Source organism: Schistocerca gregaria, chromosome 2 (assembly GCF_023897955.1).
Source record: "Schistocerca gregaria isolate iqSchGreg1 chromosome 2, iqSchGreg1.2, whole genome shotgun sequence".
NCBI classification, from domain to species: Eukaryota; Metazoa; Arthropoda; class Insecta; order Orthoptera; family Acrididae; genus Schistocerca; species Schistocerca gregaria.
The window spans coordinates 401,384,367-401,404,177 of record NC_064921.1 but is presented as its reverse complement, the minus strand read 5'-3'; positions in this window follow the sequence as shown (position 1 = coordinate 401,404,177).

Below are 19,811 nucleotides of genomic sequence, written 5' to 3'. Positions count from 1 at the left end.
TTGGAAAGACGTATATTGTAGTCAGCTTATAAAATGTGAACTTTAACAGTGAGGAAGATGTTTTCAAGTATGTTTTGTATTATGAAGTGATGTTTTGTGTGTTACGTGATATTACAGCAAAAGCAATAAAAAAGAAGTGTAACTTAAATTCGGAGTGCTGATTACTTTTTTACATCACCATTGCACTAAGTTTCAATGGTTTAATCTTCAAGAATGGTTTGTGAAATACATCTATAAAACTGTTGAATATCGCAGAATAAAACCTAGGCCTCTTTGCATCCGAGATTGGAATCATCACCACCTAGATTTTCGACGATTGAGCCATGATTTTACAACGAGACCAGCATGGGAAACACGAAAAGATGAGTGCCTACTTTATTCATTATTTCATGAAATGACTTTATTAACTGTGCTCTAATGACACCTGCCACATAATAACTATGTTGTTGCTCGAAAATGCAGTTTTTAGCAGCGTGAGCAACACCACAGTCATTATTAAATTTTGACCTTTGTTGTGGTAGGGTTGTTAGAGGGTAGAAATCTGTGTCCAGAACCGTCATGCGCCATCAGTGTGCAACTCACGTTTGCTGCCTCGGGGGTATGGCACAGCGGCAGGCATGGTACCTGTAATGTCGACGCCATGTAGCGTCGTTGGATGACGTTTCCGAACACGGGTTCCTATCATCACTTTGTTCCTCAAGACACAATCTACAAATGGTAGTAGTTTTTAGTGACATTTCTGGGACGCCCTGTACAGTTCAGTACTTCGCATTAATTTGTATTTCCTGAATGAGCTGACGCCGGCCCACAGAGAATCAGGTGCAACAATTGTTCAACGTTTCGAACATTTTTACCATCCCATCTAAAGATATAAGTACCAGACAGAGTTGGGCGAGTGGCTGCTGGCGAACACACGGCGTCAGGCATGAAACGCTTCTTTGTGCACCAATGGATGCGTGGCAGTCCACACTACAAACAATGATAAAATCCGATACAGTTATAAAAATTGTTTATTTCTAAATAAAAAAGCACAACCCCGTTTCTGGACATGTATTCCACCTTTAGGCCCATATTAAAATGGGAGTCTACAAAAGATGCTTAAAAAATGTGTGTGAAATCTTATGGGACTTAACTGCTAAGGTCATCAGTCCCTAAGCTTACAACTACTTAACCTAAATTATCCTAAGGACAAACACACACACCCATGTCCGAGGGAGGACTCGAACCTCTGCCAAAGGATGCTTAAATGAGGTTATTTTAACCTGTTTTAATCTCAGTTATGTATCCTTTGTGGATTCACATTTTGATATACAACTGAAGATGGGATACAAGTCCTGAAACCGGTTTATGGTTTCCTTTTTCAGAAATAAATATTTCTTCATACATGCACCGAATTTTATCATCGATGGTGAATTACAGTTGTGGATTCCCCGCCAGGAGAAACATTTTAAAGAAGGTACTGGTTTAAGCAATCTGTGATTCGCGTGGCTGTAACAAAGCCGTCTAGGTGTAGAGGCGTGCGTGTGGTGGTACACCTGGCGGCGCTGACCGCCGTGTACTGAGGCGGGGCCGCGGCCGGACTGCGGACACGTCACGCTCGCTTGGGTCACGCAGCCGGCGCTTGTCCTGCTGTGGCGCCTGCTGCAGGGACAGCGCGGGCGACGGCCAGTCGATACGGCCGGCCATCACACGCCTATCGCCATTAACTTGTTTTTCTCGCGGCTCCAATTTAGGCGCCCAAACGGGACGCAACGCGTAAAGGGACGCGCCCGAAAATCGCCGTGTCGGCGGCCTCCAGGCGGTGGTCTTCGACACAATGGCACACAATGGCGGGGCGTTTCCTAAAAGACGCAAAGTGCACTTGGCAGTATTCCAAGCACTTGGCGAAATTCATGAGAAATTCATCATCACTTTGGTTCTTTTTCTACAATGCGAAGAAACTCGCTCCGAGTCTTCAATGTAACGTTTTAGGAATAATGTACAAAGAGTGAAAGCGTAGAAAATGACAAGAAAATTTGGCGACCTACGATTCAGACAGCCATTACTTGGTTTTTTAAACTTATCCTGTACTTTTCATTCGCTACTGCAAGGAGTACTTGGTAGTGATTGATGACACTAAGTAACTAATTTTAACATTTTTCCTGCATCTTGTTTTTAAATGGTTGTATTTACCTAATATCGGGGTTCTGAATTCACTGGTAAAATAATTTTTTTTCTATGTTACGTCATATTTCCTAGGGTAGAATCAAAACTGCACTGGTCAACATCGACAGAATCAAAACACACAAGAACTACGTACTCAGAACTATTCAGTACTATCTACGAGGGTCGGTCAAAAAGTAATGCCTCCCATTTTTTTTCTACTTAAAAAATTAATTTAAGTGAAAAATTTGAATTTGGCGCCATTCCTCAAACCTTCTTCTGCAATGCACTGCAGTAGTAACTTTCTGTGTCAACAGGTGGCAGCACAGCAGAAGTTTGTAAGATGGCCGACATCGATGTTCGTTTGAGACAGCGTTGTGTGATTGAATTCTTGAATGCAGAAGGTGAAACGCCCATACGCATTCATGAAAGACTGAAGGTGTATGGTGTTCTGACAGTGGATGACAGCACTGTTAGACGATGGGTTCGTCGTTGTAAGGAAGCTGAAGGGCAAACACCGTTGACTGACGAAAAGCGGAGCGGCAGGCCGGTGAGTGCAGTGACTCCACACAACATTCAGCAAGTTGATGACATCATTCGTGGTGACCGTCGGGTGACTGCAGATGAAGTGTGTCGCATTATTTCTCTTAGTAAAGGCAGTGTGATCACGATTATTAAACAATTGGGGTACTCAAAAGTTTGTGCACGGTGGGTTCCAAGAATGTTAACCGATCAGAATAAAGAGGCAAGGAAAACAATAGCCTCCCAACACTTGCAACGCTTCCGTTTGGAGGGAGATGAGTTTCTGAAAAAAATTGTGACAGGGGACGAAACATGGGTGCATTTTTTTAAACCCGAATCAAAGAGGCAATCAATGGAGTGGCGTCACACGAGCTCGCCGAGGAAGAAAAAATTCAAAACTGTGCGATCGGCAGGGAAAGTTATGGCAACAGTTTTCTGGGATACAGAGGGTGTGATTCTGGTTGATTTTTTGGAGCAGGGATGCACAATAAATTCTGTTCAATACGTCACAACCCTCAAAAAACTTAAAGCACGTCTTTAGCGAGTTCGCCCAACAAAATCAATGGCAGATGTTCTTCTTTTGCATGACAATGCAAGACCACACACCAGTCGTCACACCTCTGACGAGATTGTCAAAATTGGATGGGAAGTTTTGCCTCATCCCCCATACAGCCCTGACCTGGCCCCATCAGACTTCCATCTGTTCGGGCCACTAAAAGAAGCTCATCGTGGGATTCATTTTGAAGATGAGGAGGCCGTCAAAACAACCGTGCGTCAATGGCTTAGGAAGCAGAGCTATGATTTTTACCGTGCTGGGATACATGCCCTTGTTCAAAGATGGACCAAAACTGTAGAGATGGCCGGAGATTACATTGAAAATGACAAAATGATCCTCAATGTTGTGGTTTTCAACCTATGTAATTGCATTTAAATTTCCTGACAATTAAACGTAGAAAAAAAAGGAGGCATTACTTTTTGACTGACCCTCGTAATATGTATATGTGAACACGACGCCAATACAAATCTATATTAGTTCACAACATATTTTAACTTTAATATTCTTTTGTATTCGAAATACGTGATAACGATTTTCTTCTTTCGTTTGCTGTTACATCATTCTCCCTAAGCACACCTTAGCAGTAGCCGCCAATCGTCAGAGAGTGATCTTGAAACGACGTTCCATCGTGCAGGTGTCTTGGTGAAAGCGTTCTTCCTGCTCATCGCTTACGAATACCAAATTTTCCATAGAGAAATCAAAGTGGGAATATAAAAATTGAATTTCACACGACATTCTACACCACGTATTCTTGTAGCTAACATACTAGTCGCATCTGTTGATCGAAGAGATCTTCGCAACTGATTCAAAAGAGGACGAAGCAGCTAATTCTGAGTCCGGTATAGTAGCTTACAAGGTAAAAACGGGAACAGACAACCAACCATTCGTCTCAGGGCATGGGCAGATACACTGAAGATACATTTGGATACAGTACTTTATTTCCCAAGTTTTGCTTGGATGCCGTGCATTGTTTGTGAGGCAGAACTAACAGTCTGTAAAATAGTTTTTAGGCTCACATCACACCACTGGAGCAGCGAATGGGATGTCTCATAGTTTCCGTTTCAACCATTTAGTTTAAGTGGTAATACAGGTTATGCAGGCAATATGAGGTGCAAACCTTTTATCATCAACAAAACAATCAAAATACATCTTTATTCCTTCTTAATGAAATCAGTGATTTGTTTTCTTTGAAATTTTAGGGTGAATTTTTCACACACATAGCAAAACTTATCGAGGTAGTTTGGACGACAACAAGTTTGTCAGCTGCCACTTTTACTATGTTCAAGTTTTAAACAACACTCACTCAGTGTGGTTTGAGGCGCCAAGTCACGGATTTCGTGCCCCTCCCACCGGAGGTTCGAGTCCTCCCTCGGGCATGGGTGTGTTGTGCTTAGCATAAGTTAGTTTAAATAGTGCGTAAGTCTAGGAACCGTTGATCTCAGCAGTTTGATCCCTTAGGAATTGAGACACATTTGAACCCTTTTTTTCTCACTGAGGTAACAAAACCATATACAGCTGGGGACGTAAGCATCCTGGGAATTGCTCCATGCCGTTTATAACCCTTATCACAACTGCCATCTAACGTTTTTGTAGATCGTCTACCTCCCCTGCACGCACACACACACACACACACACACACACACACACACATCTAAAGAAAAAAACAGTAAACAGCGAAATACTGAAAATAAGTAATTAATAATAAAAACCCTTACAAAGTAAAACATCTTACGTGCTAAATATTTTCGATGGTAGATTCGGATTTTACACACAAAAATTCTTACTAATTAATGTTTCACATCCCAGATGCAAAATAAATGGCTGTTGAGTAATCGCCCCATTGCACAGTCACTGACCACGTGAAAAAAAAGTTGCCTTACAAGCAAGGACAACATCTCAAAACCTTTGTCGGAACTACGGGACTGTGTGTGTGCGTGTGTGTGTGTGTGTGTGTGTCTGTGTGTGTGTCTGTGTGTGTCTTAAGTGACATAAGTAGAACGACCATCTAGTTACGGGAAAGCGGATGCCAAACGGAAGGAAAATGGTTCAAGTGGCTCTGAGCACTATGGGACTTAACTTCTCTGGTTATCAGTACCCTAGAACTTAGAACTACTTACACCTAACTAACCTAAGGACATCACACACATCCATGCCCGCGGCAGGATTCGAACCTGCGACCGTAGCGGTCGCGCGTTTCCTGACTGTAGCGCCTATAACCGCTCGGCCACTCCGGCCGGCTCCAAACGGATGACATCTCTTGCTAAAATCAGTCGATTGTCTTGTCCCTCATAATGATGGCATTGATCAGTTGTATTAGCGGAAGAGTTAGAGAGGATTCAAAGAAAAGTTTCGTCAAAAGTTCGCTCAGTCGACGAGAGACCCAAAGATGCGTTAACACGTTAAGAGCGCCATCAATCCCGCGGCACTGGCAGTAGGTTCTTCGTTTGTGTGCCGTCTGTGCCCTCAGCATGACAGTGGACTCTTTGTTTGGATGGAGTCAGTCCTTGGGGCCGATAGTGCACTTTACCTTTGGACTGCAATGCATAGGATGGGCATGTCACAGCAGTATCAATGTTGTAATTTTAATGAAGTTTATTGAAACATCCAATATAAAGATGAGGTTTAGATTTGCACGCAACACAAAAGATTAATTTTCTAGCTGCATTGTTCCCAAACATTTTTCTGTTTGTTGTTGTTGTTGTGGTCTTCAGTCCTGAGACTGGTTTGATGCAGCTCTCCATGCTGCTCTATCCTGTGCAAGCTTCTTCATCTCCCAGTACCTACTGCAACCTACATCCTTCTAAATCTGCTTAGTGTATTCATCTCTTGGTCTCCCTCTACGGTTTTTACCCTCCACACTTCCCTCCAATGTAAAATTGGTGATCCCTTGATGCCTCAGGAGATGCCCTACCAACCGATGCCTTCTTCTGGTCAAGTTGTGCCACAAACTTATCATCTCCCCAATCCTATTCAGTACTTCCTCATTAGTTATGTGATCCACCCCTCTAATCTTCAGCATTCTTCTGTAGCACCACATTTCCAGAGCTTCTATTCTCTTCTTATCCAAACTATTTATCGTCCATGTTTCACTTCCATACATGGCTACACTCCATACAAATACTTTCAGAAACGACTTCCTGACACTTAAATCTATGCTCGATGTTAACAAATTTCTCTTCTTCAGAAACGCTTTCCTTGCCATTGCCAGTCTACATTTTATATCCTCTCTACTTCGACCATCATCAGTTATTTGGCTCCCCAAATAGCAAAACTACTTTACTACTTTAAGCGTCTCATTTCCTAATCTAATTCCCTCAGCATCACCCGACTTAATTCGACTACATTCCATTATCCTCGTTTTGCTTTTGTTGATGTTCATCTTATACCCTCCTTTCAAGACACTGTCCATTCCGTTCAACTGCTCTTCCAAGTCCTTTACTGTCTCTCACAGAATTACGATGTCATCGGCAAACCTCAAAGTTTTTATTTCTTCTCCATGGATTTTAATACCTACTCCGAACTTTTCTTCCGTTTCCTTTATTGCTTGCTCAATATACAGATTGAATAACATCGGGGATAGGCTACAACCATGTCTCACTCCCTTCCCAACCACTGCTTCCCTTTCATACCCCTCGACTCTTATAACTGCCATCTGATTTCTGTACAATTTCTAAATAGCCTTTCGCTCCCAATATTTTACCCCTGACACCTTTAGAATTTGAAAGAGAGTATTCCAGTCAACGTTGTCAAAAGCTTTCTCTAAGTCTACAAATGCTAGAAACGTAGGTTTGCCCTTCCTTAATCTAGCTTCTAAGATAAGTCGTAGGGTCATTATTGCCTCACGTGTTCCAACATTTCTACGGAATCCAAACTGATCTTCCCTGAGGTCGGCTTCTACTAGTTTTTCCATTCGTCTGTAAAGAATTCGCTTTAGTATTTTGGAGCTGTGACTTATTAAACTGATAGTTCGGTAATTTTCACATCTGTCAACACCTGTTTTCTTTGGGATTGGAATTATTATATTCTTCTTGAAGTCTGAGGGAATTTCGCCTGTCTCATACATTTTGCTCACCAGATGGTAGAGTTTTGTCAGGACTGGCTTTCCCAAGGCTGTCAGTAGTTCCAATGGCATGTTGTCTACTCCCGGGGCCTTGTTTCGACTCAGGTCCTTCAGTGCTCTGTCAAACTCTTCACGCAGTATCGTATCTCCCATTTCAGCTTCACCTACATCCTTTTCCATTTCCATAATATTGTCCTCAAGTACATCGCCCTTGTATAGAACCTCTATATACTCCTTCCACCTTTCTGCTTTCCCTTCTTTGCTTAGAACTGGGTTTCCATCTGAACTCTTGATGTTCATACAAGTGGTTCTCTAATCTTCATAGGTCTCTTTAATTTTCCTGTAGGCAGTATCTATCTTACCCCTAGTGAGATAAGCCTCTACATCCTTACATTTGTCCTCTAGCCATCCCTGCTTAGCCATTTTGCACTTCCTGTCGATATCATTTTTGAGACGTCTGTATTCCTTTTTGCCTGCTTCATTTACTGCATTTTTATATATTCTCCTGTCATCAATTAAATTCAATATTTCTTCTGTTACCCAAGGATTTCTACTAGCCCTCGTCTTTTTACCTACTTGATCCTCTGCTGCCTTCACTACTTCATCCCTCAAAGCTACTCATTCTTCTTCTACTGTATTTCTTTCCCCCATTCCTGTCAATTGTTCCCTTATGCTCTCCCTGAAACTCTGTACAACCTCTGGTTCTTTCAGTTTATCCAGATCCCATCTCCTTAAATTCCCACCTTTTTGCAGTTTCTTCAGTTTTAATCTTCAGGTCATAACCAATAGATTGTGGTCAGAGTCCACATCTGCCCCTGGAAATGTCTTACAATTTAAAACCTGGTTCCTAAATCTTTGTCTTACCATTATATAATCTATCTGAAACCTGTCAGTATCTCCAGGCTTCTTCCATGTATACAGCCTTCTTTTATGATTCTCGAACCAAGTGTTAGGTATGATTAATTTGTGCTCTGTGCAAAATTCTACCAGGCGGCTTCCTCTTTCATTTCTTTTCCCTAATCTATATTCACCTACTATGTTTCCTACTCTGCCTTTTCCTACTACCGAATTCCAGTCACCCATGACTATTAAATTATCATCACCCTTCACTATCTGAATAATTTCTTTTATTTCATCACATATTTCTTCAATTTCTTCGACATCTGCAGAGCTAGTTGGCATATAAACTTGTACTACTGTAGTAGGTGTGGGCTTCGTATCTATCTTGGCCACAATAATGCGTTCACTATGCGGTTTGTAGTAGCTTACCCGCATTCCTATTTTTCTATTCATTATTAAACCTACTCCTGCACTACCCCTACTTGATTTTGTACTTATAACCCTGTAGTCACCTGACCAGAAGTCTTGCTCCTCCTGCCACCGAACTTCACTGATCACCACGATATCTAACTTTAACCTATCCATTTCCTTTTCTAAATTTTCTAAACTACCTGCCCGATTAAGTGATCTGACATTCCACGCTCCGATCCGTAGAATGCCAGTTTTCTTTCTCCTGATAACGACATCCTCTTGAGTGGTCCCCGCCCGGAGATCCGAATGGGGGACTATTTTACCTCCGGAATATTTTACCCAAGAGGATGCCATCATCATTTAATCATACAGTAAAGCTGCATGCCCTCGGGAAAAATTACGGCTGTAGTTTCCCCTTGCTTTCAGCCGTTCGCAGTACCAGCACAGCAAGGCCGTTTTGGTTATTGTTACAAGGCCAGATCAGTCAATCATCCAGACTGTTGCCCCTGCAAATACTGGAAAGGCTGCTGCCCCTCTTCAGGAACCACACGTTTGTCTGGCCTCTCAAGAGACACCCCTCCGTTGTGGTTGCACCTACGGTACGGCTATCTGTATCGCTGGGGCACGCAAGCCTCCCCACCAACGGCAAGGTCCATGGTTCATGGGGGCTGTTTATCTTGTTATATTCAGAACAATAGCTAGGCACTTAAAGCGCTTTCCTTCCTTTGTTTCCTACTGGTGTTTACTCCTTCTTGTATCGACACTGGTTGGAGATCACTAATGTAAAGGCCTTGTGAGTGCACCTGCCAACTGTTTCCGAAATACTGTGATTAAGATTATTCTTCCCGTCACATCTTGGAAACCTATAATGCATCCACAACAGCGTTGTTCAAAAATAATGATCGAATGCTATCTTTCCATACAATTTTCTTGTCTTTCTCAATGGTCCCCTATATGCACCCATCTGACCGTAAAAAGTGATAGCAGTTTTTCCCTATTATATTCAGGAGCAATTTTTAGTTTCCGATAAACCCTATTTTGGTTGTCAAGTTTTCTACTTCACTCAGATGTTTGGAGGAAAGAACCGAAAGAGGTCTCTCATGTCTTTTTACTTCAGGACTGTAACTGGTTGACTATTCTCTTTTGCAATCACAACCCTGCGTTCCAGTTTTGATCGTCACAATTCGTTTGCGATTTAGTCGAAGGCTACCAACAAAATGCTATTCTTTGTTTTGTGTTTTCTTGTCCACACTGGTGTACAATTATCAGTACATAATGTATGGCATTTATTGTATACATCTTGAATACAAAATTCATCACAAAATTTGTTGGTGTGGTATTTTCTGTATCAAGTACATTGCCAGTGTAAATTCGAAAAGTATAGCAGTGTCCGTTATCGCAGCAGAATTGAAACATTCTGATGAACTATTCGTTTCTCTTTTGTATCAGATATTGCGAGAGTATAATTCGTCCTCGGACTGGATTAGAGTCTCGTCGATACATAATATTTTGGCAGGTTCGTAATACCTTTTTTTAAAGTTTTTGTTTGGTTCCTCGAGGACGAATTGAATTTTTGAGATACGATTTAAAAACCATCAACTTTTGTGTTGTCTGCGAAATGCAGCATTCTTAACAGAATTCCGAAGTGACACCTATTCATTCCTTTTCGAGAGAATGTTTGAATAAAAGGTGGATCTTGAAACCAATATAAATGTGTGGATGGAAGTTTCAATCTTCCCAGCCACAAAATCAATCCAAACAACCACTAAATTTCACCCTTGTTTATTGGCAGCCATTGATTTCAACGTTTGGTAACCATTGTCATTTCTGCATTATAAATATTTTTTGTTCATTGATCAACTGTTTCATCTGTGTGGAAAAGTTAATAAAAATATTCAGACCTTGTTACACTTTTACACTTTCTTAGAATTCACTTTGGCACCATGAACATTTGTAAAATGCACGATGTTTGGCTGGTTGGTTCAAATGGCTCTGAGCACTATGGGACTCAACTGCTGTGGTCATTAGTCCCCTAGAACTTAGAACTACTTAAACCTAACTAACCTAAGGACATCACACACATCCATGCCCGAGGCAGGATTCGAACCTGCGACCGTAGCAGTCGCACGGTTCCGGTGCGCGCCTAGAACCGCGAGACCACCGCGGCCGGCTTGGCTGGTTGCCTAGAAGATCAAGATACATACTTTTGATCACTTATTGAACGATCAGACGATTTCTCACTTTCGGATGACCGCAATCACATTAGAGGACGACGTTTATGTGGCACAAATACGCGCTCGATGAATCAATGATACCTGGTAGCGACGTTTTGCTAGTATGAGCAACAAAGCTTTTTGAAAATAATTATCGTAAAGCTAGTCCTTCCTTACGCAACTGTAGCTTTCTCTAGCTGTTCATCCCTTGGAGGTTGAGTTTTTACCATACTACGCCTGTTTATACTCAAACTCAACACAAGTCAAGTTGTCACTGGCACCTAGGAGTGCCTCCTCAATGGAAAGCCCAGTAAAATTGGCTCTGCACTCACGATGTTAAATAATCTTCGATGGGAGACGCTCATTCACTACTCGAGAATGGGGTATGAGTGGAGTGCTGATGCACTATGAGCCCTCTGGCGATCATCTAAAAATCCTCTGTAAATACTGATAGATACAAACGTGCTTCTAACAACAACTTTAGAGAAAGAAGTCTGAAAGCTTTAAAAATTGTTACTATTGAAACACTTAACATTAGCTGGAAGCTTCTGACTACATTCTGATACAGTGAAGGTTGCTGACCCACAGAATGCTGAATCACACAAAATGACTGGTGGAAGACATGGAAACAAGATGTCAAACATTACTTAATAAATTGTATTCCGTGCACTCAGGCATAAAAAATTACGTTTCAGAGATAACCAGAGACAGATAAACCACTTCATATGATTGACATGGATATACTTGGACCGTTTGCTTAAACACCAGCCGGGAATTGGTATGTACTAATGATAGTTGATCATTTTTCATGGTTCGTGTCTGTAATAGCCATACCAAATCAGCAGGCAGAAACAGTAACACAGGCATTGATTAACCAACGGATACCAAAGGCCAGTGCACCTGAGATGGTGATGATGGACCAAGAACAAATTTTACGTCAGACTTAGTAAAAAGTTGTGTGGATTATTACGTATTAAGAAGAGCAGGAGTAGAAATTTACACCCAGAGGCAAATGGAAGAGCTGAAGGGTGATAGGAAATATATTGAGTCACTACATAAACAGTCATCACAATGACTGGGATGCATTGCTCCTTTGCATAATAGTGGAGTATACATTACATGTAAATGAGATACGAGATTGCTTTCTGTCAAAAGATAGATTCTCATTTTCAGCTACGTAATCACCTTCCAGGAAGAGATGTATCATCCGTTCGAAATTTTTCAAAAAGGTAAAAAGTATTTGGCGCCAAGATAAAAAGCAACACTACAGAAGAAACATGTGAGACGATGGGCCATTCTAGCCAACCCTTATGTGCCAAAAGTGAATATTAAAATCTCTGTTATGCATTACCAAGGACCCTACAAGTAAAAAAAATGACATCACCTGTTTACTGTTGAATTAAAACTTCCAGTGCGCACCACACTAGCGCACATATTTAAAGGAAGTCCAGAGGCGTTGCTTTCATTACCAGCACTTCCACAAACTTTGCAATTCTAGCTCAGTTTCCTCTATCGGTCCACTCTCCTACAACTCACGAGAAAAACGAACGCTTAAATCTTTCCATGTGAGTTATTTTCTAATTGCTACTCAAAGTCGCATTTCATATCCGTCACACACTGTCACCTGTTTTGTGATGATACAAAACGAGCTTCTGTTTTCGCACTTTTTCAGTGTCCTCCGTCATTTCTTATGTGGTAACGATCTCATGTCACACAGCAGTACTCTAGCAGAAGACGTACAAGCATAGTGCAGGAAATCACTTTATTAGACCCCGTTGCATCTTATACGTCTTCTGCTAATAAGGCGTAACCTTTGGTTTGCCTTACCCACAACATTCTCTATGTAATCATTTCACTTTAAGAACTGACAGCCTTAATATTTGGGTAATTTAGTGTATAACCGAAATTTAACAGATTTATTTTAGCACTCGTGTGGATAACCACACACTTTTCATTAATTAGAGTCACTTGCCATTTTTTTGCACCATATAGACATCTTGTCTAAATCATTTTTGAGTTGGTTTTTATGTTCTGACGACTTTACTAAACGGTAAATGACAGCATCGTCTGCAAACAATCTAAGATATATGCACCAATTGTCTCCTAAATCATTTACATCGATTATCAACAGCAGAGCGCCAATTACCTTTCTTGGGGAATGCCAAACATCGCTAATGTTTTATTCGATTACCTTCTGTCAGTTACTACAAACTGTGACTCTTCTGATACGAATCCAGTCACACAACTGAGATGACACTCCATAGGCACGCAATTTGATTAGAAGCCTCTTGTGAGGGATGGTATCAAAAGCCATTTGGAAATCTAGAAACATGGAATCAGTTTGTGATATCCTGTCAATATCACTCATTACTTCGTGAGAATAATGAGCTAGTTGTGCTTCACAAGAACGATATTTTTTAAATTCCTGTTGGTTGTTTGCTAATAAACAGTTTTGTTCGAGGTTATTCATAATGTTCGAACATAGTAAATGTTCCAAAATCCTACAGAAATATAATTCAGAGGGTTACTCCTATTTCATTTCCTGGGTATTGGTGTGATCTGTGCAATTTTTCCAGTCTTTAGGTACGGATCTTTCGACGAGCGAGCGATTGTATATGTTTGATAAGTATACAACTGTTGTATCAGTATGTTCCACAGGAAACCTGTCTGGTATACATTCTAGATCGGAGGCTTTGCCTTTAGTAAGTGATTTAAGGTGCTTCGCTACAACGAGGATGTCTACTTCCAAGTTTGTCATGTTGGCAACGGTTCTTGCTTAGAATTCAGGAATGTTTACGTAGTTTTGTTTGGTAAAGGTATTCCGGAAAACCATATTTAGTAACTCAGCTTTAGAGACACTGTCGTCGGCGACTTTACCCTCGCTGCTGCCCGTGATGGTGCTGATGAAGTCTTGCTGCTGGTGCACTTCCAATACGACCAGACTCTCTTTGGGTTTTCTGCCAGATTTCGAGACAGAATTTCGTTGTGAAAACTATTAAAAGATCTTGCACAGAATTTGCACTAAATTTTGAGCTTTTGTAAAATTTCACCAATCTACAGTATTTTGCGTTCTTTTAAATTTGGCGTAGTTTTTTTCGTTTCTTCTTTAACAATGTTGTGAACCTCTTTTGTGTACCATATTACTTTATTTGGCGTAAATCTTTCGTTTGTTGTCGATACTACACTCCTGGAAATTGAAATAAGAACACCATGAATTCATTGTCCCAGGAAGGGGAAACTTTATTGACACATTCCTGGGGTCAGATACATCACACGATCACTCTGACAGACCCACAGGCACACAGACACAGGCAACAGAGCATGCACAATGTCGGCGTTAGTACATTGTATATCCACCTTTCGCAGCAATGCAGGCTGCTATTCTCCCATGGAGACGATCGTAGAGATGCTGGATGTAGTCCTGTGGAACGGCTTGCTATGCCATTTCCACCTGGCGCCTCAGTTGGACCAGCGTTCGTGCTGGACGTGCAGACCGCGTGAGACGACGCTTCATCCAGTCCCAAACATGCTCAATGGGGGACAGATTCGGAGATCTTGCTGGCCAGGGTAGTTGACTTACACCTTCTAGGGCATGTTGGGTGGCACGGGATACATGCGGACGTGCATTGTCCTGTTGGAACAGCAAGTTCCCTTGCCGGTCTAGGAATGGTAGAACGATGGGTTCTATGATGGTTTGGATGTACCGTGCACTATTCAGTGTCCCCTCGACGATCACCAGAGGTGTACGGCCAGTGTAGGAGATCGTTCCCCACACCATGATGCCGGGTGTTGGCCCTGTGTGCCTCGGTCGTATGCAGTCCTGATTGTGGCGCTCACCTGCACGGCGCCAAACACGCATACGACCATCATTGGCACCAAGGCAGAAGCGACTTTCATCGCTGAAGACGACACGTCTCCATTCGTCCCTCCATTCACGCCTGTCGCGACACCACTGGAGGCGGGCTGCACGATGTTGGGGCGTGAGCGGAAGATGGCCTAACGGTGTGCGGGACCGTAGCCCAGCTTCATGGAGACGGTTGCGAATGGTCCTCGCCGATACCCCAGGAGCAACAGTGTCCCTAATTTGCTGGGAAGTGGCGGTGCGGTCCCCTACGGCACTGCGTAGGATCCTACGGTCTTGGCGTGCATCCGTGCCTCGCTGCGGTCCGGTGACAGGTCGATGGGCACTTGCACCTTCCGCCGACCACTGGCGACAACATCGATGTATTGTGGAGACCTCACGCCCCACGTGTTGAGCAATTCGGCGGTACGTCCACCCGGCCTCCCGCATGCCCACTATACGCCCTCGCTCAAAGTCCGTCAACTGCACATACGGTTCACGTCCACGCTGTCGCGGCATGCTACCAGTGTTACAGACTGTGATGGAGCTCCGTATGCCACGGCAAACTGGCTGACACTGACGGCGGCGGTGCACAAATGGTGCGCAGCTAGCGCCATTCAACGGCCAACACCGCGGTTCCTGGTGTGTCCGCTGTGCCGTGCGTGTGATCATTGCTTGTACAGCCCTCTCGCAGTGTCCGGAGCAAGTATGGTGGGTCTGACACACCGATGTCAATGTGTTCTTTTTTCCATTTCCAGGAGTGTATTTCTTTGAGTCGAAGCCACATCCCGTATGCGCTTTCTCAGTTAGTTTTGAGTGAATGGAGGCTGTCTCTCAGGAAGGCGTCAAGCGAATCGTTGATAGCTTTTTTTAAAAAATAGATATATCTTGTATTTGGACTTAACTTTCGCTACGACGACATTGTGATCACTAATCCTTGTATCCGTCATAATGCTCCTTATTTGCTCGGGGTAATTTGTTGCTAAGAGGTCGAGTATTTACAGTTCGAGTGGGTTCCTGAACTAACCGCTCAAAATAATTTTCAGAGCATTTAGTACGGTTTTTGACGTTGCTTTATGGGTACCATCGGCTTTGAACACTTATTTTCACCAACATTTCGAGGGCAGACTGAAGTCACCAGTAAGTACAATTGTATGATTGGGGAACGTATTTGAAGTTAGGCTCAAGTCTTCTTTGAATTGGTCAGCAACTGAATAATCTGTCGGTAAAAGAAACAGATTACTTTCCAAAGGTGGAGAGGGGGTGGGGGTACTTGGAAAAATGAAGAATAGAATTTAGGCCAAGTACGGAAAACAGGAAACACCTACACTTATTCCAACCCGTCCATTCGCCTTAAGATCACTAAGGCGACTGCAAGATAAACTGAGGACAAAATCCGTATGTGAATTTTATTTGTTAACTTACTAATTATTAACGTTAAATCCGTATATATATATATATATTGTGGATATGTTTATGTTTTCAGAAGTACCAAACCACACAGGGTGTGGTGTTTTAAAAGAGGCTGTCAGGCGAGCGTTTTGTTTATGTTCTAGGTTGAAGGACCCATGTGAATCAAATTTTTAAGCGCTTAGGCTGGCAGGAACTTCGATGCTGTGTGGTATGATACGTTAATTATTTTGTGAAGACTACACATCTGGTTGGCGTGGAAGTAGTTGTTCATTCGGTGCAGGACTGTAATAGCAAGAAGATTGTCATTGAGTGCGGATATGTATGTATGTATGTGTGTGTGTGTGTGTGTGTGTGTGTGTGTGTGTGTGTGTGTGTGTGTGTGTGTGTGTTAATGGTTGTTATTTAGCTTTAAGGTTATTTTTCTTTAAGTCAGTTTATGATTGTAAGGTTATGGGTAGTATTACATAGGCAATCCTATACACTGCTCCACACGTAAGAACTAGTGCACTGCCAAATTGAGACAGTCACCATCTACCGCACACAGTGGGTACACAACTTCCCTGGGTCATGTGAGGTCACACTATTCCTCTCGCAGAAACGTGTAACGGAATGTCCTAAGAGGTAAATACAGAAAAAGAGAAATTCTTCCAAAGGATAGGATTGCATTTATTGTTTCCCATGGCAAAACCAGCGATCATCTCTGAATCTGTCATCAGCAAGGATGTTACAGTGGCACATAGCGCATAGACCTGCAGGGCATGGGCTATAGATCAACGGCATCCGATGTGGCGTATCAGCACCAACCTTCCGATTGACCACCACCATCAGTGGTACCAGTGCCCTAAATATCACCCACACATTTATTTTCCTACCTGATGTACCATTTGATATCCTACCCAGTGAAAACCTGATTTGCTTGAAAAACACTTTAAACCCATCCCTTTTTACTACTCTAGATCAGGTGTTAGCCACGCACAATGGCCCCCCTATCAATGTAGCATCCATTTGGCGACAAGAAAAGATATCTTACGGAACATCACAACCGACTCGTAACAGTAGCAATCACCACCTAACCCACTTGCGGAGTTCTAGCCTGCACAATTCTAGCCATAATAGGTATCAAAATGAGAAATGTACCACAACACAAAAAGGCGAATCTGTCCTCGGCAGAGTTAGGAATGTAAAAGGAAAAAACTAGGCTGACGACTTATCTGGCAGCTTCAAAGACGTTTAAGTCAAAACATCTTGACATATTCCCTTTTTTTAGTACTAGCACACTGTCATGTAATATAATGCATCATGTCAAGCAAAGTAATATTATACATGATGTCATGTCGTATAACATGACACGTGCCATCATGTGATCGAGCACGGCATTTGTCACGACATGCGATATGACACATCGAACGCCAGAAATTTTATCACCCAAGAAAAACTCTTTTGACATTTTTTATTTATTTGATGCACTTTAGACCGTTTCCACGCATTCAGTTCATGTAAGAACGAATAAGTGCTATATTTAGCTCGACTTTAGACCATCGTATCTCGACTATGGATAAGGATTATCTATTAAAAAAAGTTCGTTTGACGTTATCCATTGATCTACCATCGCGCAAAGTTTCAACCGATTAGTACAAGTTTAAACTACAGAAGGGGCGAGCTTCAAAAACCTCCCAGAAAAACTAGTTTTTCGAACATAGAATCCAAACGAAGCAGCATTTCTTCTTCTCAGACGGTTTATCTAGGCCAAGGTCCGATACACCGAAGGACCGAATTTGAACCATCAGTCTCGCTCCAGTCTGAAGTTATTTAAGGGTGACTGTTTTAGTACATAAAATCCGAACGAGGGTGACGGTTTTAAGTGTAAAATCCGAACGGTGCACATGCAAATGGTGCCACTCGTGGAGCTTTAATTTTAGCCCAATCAGAATCTTTTGTAAAATGAATCAATCGACCTGTACAATTTACCTGGGCGCCATCTCCGGTTCGTCGTTCAACGCAACAACCAGTATTGAAAGAATTGCGGCCCCGTGAAGGAGGCTCGTTTAGAAGGCGATAACTGCCCCAGCTCAACTGCAACACATCTTGCTTGATATACTGTAACGTAGCTACAGCAAAGCATATGTTCTATTAACTGTAGGAGTACAAATGGCATCTGCTCCGGGCTAAACCATACATTTTTCCTCTAACTCAAATACGAACCGACCACCAAAAGACCCCCGATCCCCGCCCCCCTCCCCCAACCCCATTCGCGCTGTAACGATTTCTTACTACAAGCACAGAGTTGCCCAAATTCTATCGTTACCAGCCATAAGGGTACGGGTTTATACCAGTAATATCAGGAGTAACAAGGAACAGACTGACAGAGGGTGGAAAAACTCTTGACCCAAAGACTCAACGTATGTTCCAAATGCAAGTCAAACAACAAAGGAAGTGTAAATAATGGGAAGGAACAAACCACATAGTAAAGGAAAACGGGGACACAAAGAGTAAATAATTGTAAAAACATTAGTGCTGTGTTACAGCAATTCACAAGCAGAAATACAGAGGGTCAGATATTCCTGTGGGGAACGACTTGTAGCAGACAGGCCTCAGCCACAGCCCAAAGTTGTATTCAGAGCAAGCGCCTCCTGGTCAAACGGAGGCCTCTTCAGCGGTTCAACATACTGCCGTGTAGCAACTGCAGGGGTTAGGACACCCCCTCCTTTCGAGACACCTCCGCCTGACGTGCAGCTTCTTCTGCATACTCAGACCCGGACAAGCGTACCTGAGCCACCAGAAGAAGCCTGAGTCGTACAGTGCGACTGTGCCGTGACGTCCAGTCTCTCCAATGACACAGCTGCCACCGTAATCACCAGGCCTTCAACTTCTTGCAACTGCATGACCATCTGCGTGCTTGGCAACTCTTCACACTGGCGTCTCCGTGAGTCTTCGCTGCCGGGTAGGCATGTTCCGACCTCCAACCTGGGACGCTTTTCCTTTTCCACTGGGGCAAGATGCATCATATCGCATTCTCAGTGACGGCAGCCGATGCCGCGGCCAACCTACTACGACTGGGAAACTCGACACATCTACATCCACATTTATACTCCGCAAGCCACCCAATGGTGTGGCGGAGGGCACTTTACGAGCCACTGTAATTACCTCCCTTTCTTGTTCCAGTCGCGTATGGTTCGCGGGAAAAGCGACTGCCGGGAAGCCTCCGTGCGCGCTCGAATCTCTCTAATTTTACATTCGTGATCTCATCGGGAGGTATAAGTAATTTTCTAATCCTGCAACTTCTCTGTATACTACAGCATCATCCGCGAAAAGCCGCATGGAACTTCCGACAATATCTACTATCTACAGTAGATAGTGGCGGAAGTTCCATGCGGCTTTTCGCGGATGATGCGGTAGTATACAGAGAAGTTGCAGCATTAGAAAATTGTAGCGAAATGCAGGAAGATCTGCAGCGAATAGGCACTTGGTGCAGGGAGTGGCAACTGACCCTTAACATAGACAAATGTAATGTATTGCGAATACACAGAAAGAAGGATCATTTATTGTATGATTATATGATAGCGGAACAAACACTGGTAGCAGTTACTTCTGTAAAATATCTGGGAGTATGCGTGCGGAACGATTGAAGTGGAATGATCATATAAAATTGTTGGTAAGGCGGGTACCAGGTTGAGATTCATTGTGAGTCCTCAGAAAATGTAGTCCATCAACAAAGGAGGCGGCTTACAAAACACTCGTTCGACCTATACTTGAGTATTGCTCATCAGTGTGGGATCCGTAGCAGGTAGGGTTGACGGAGGAGATAGAGAAGAT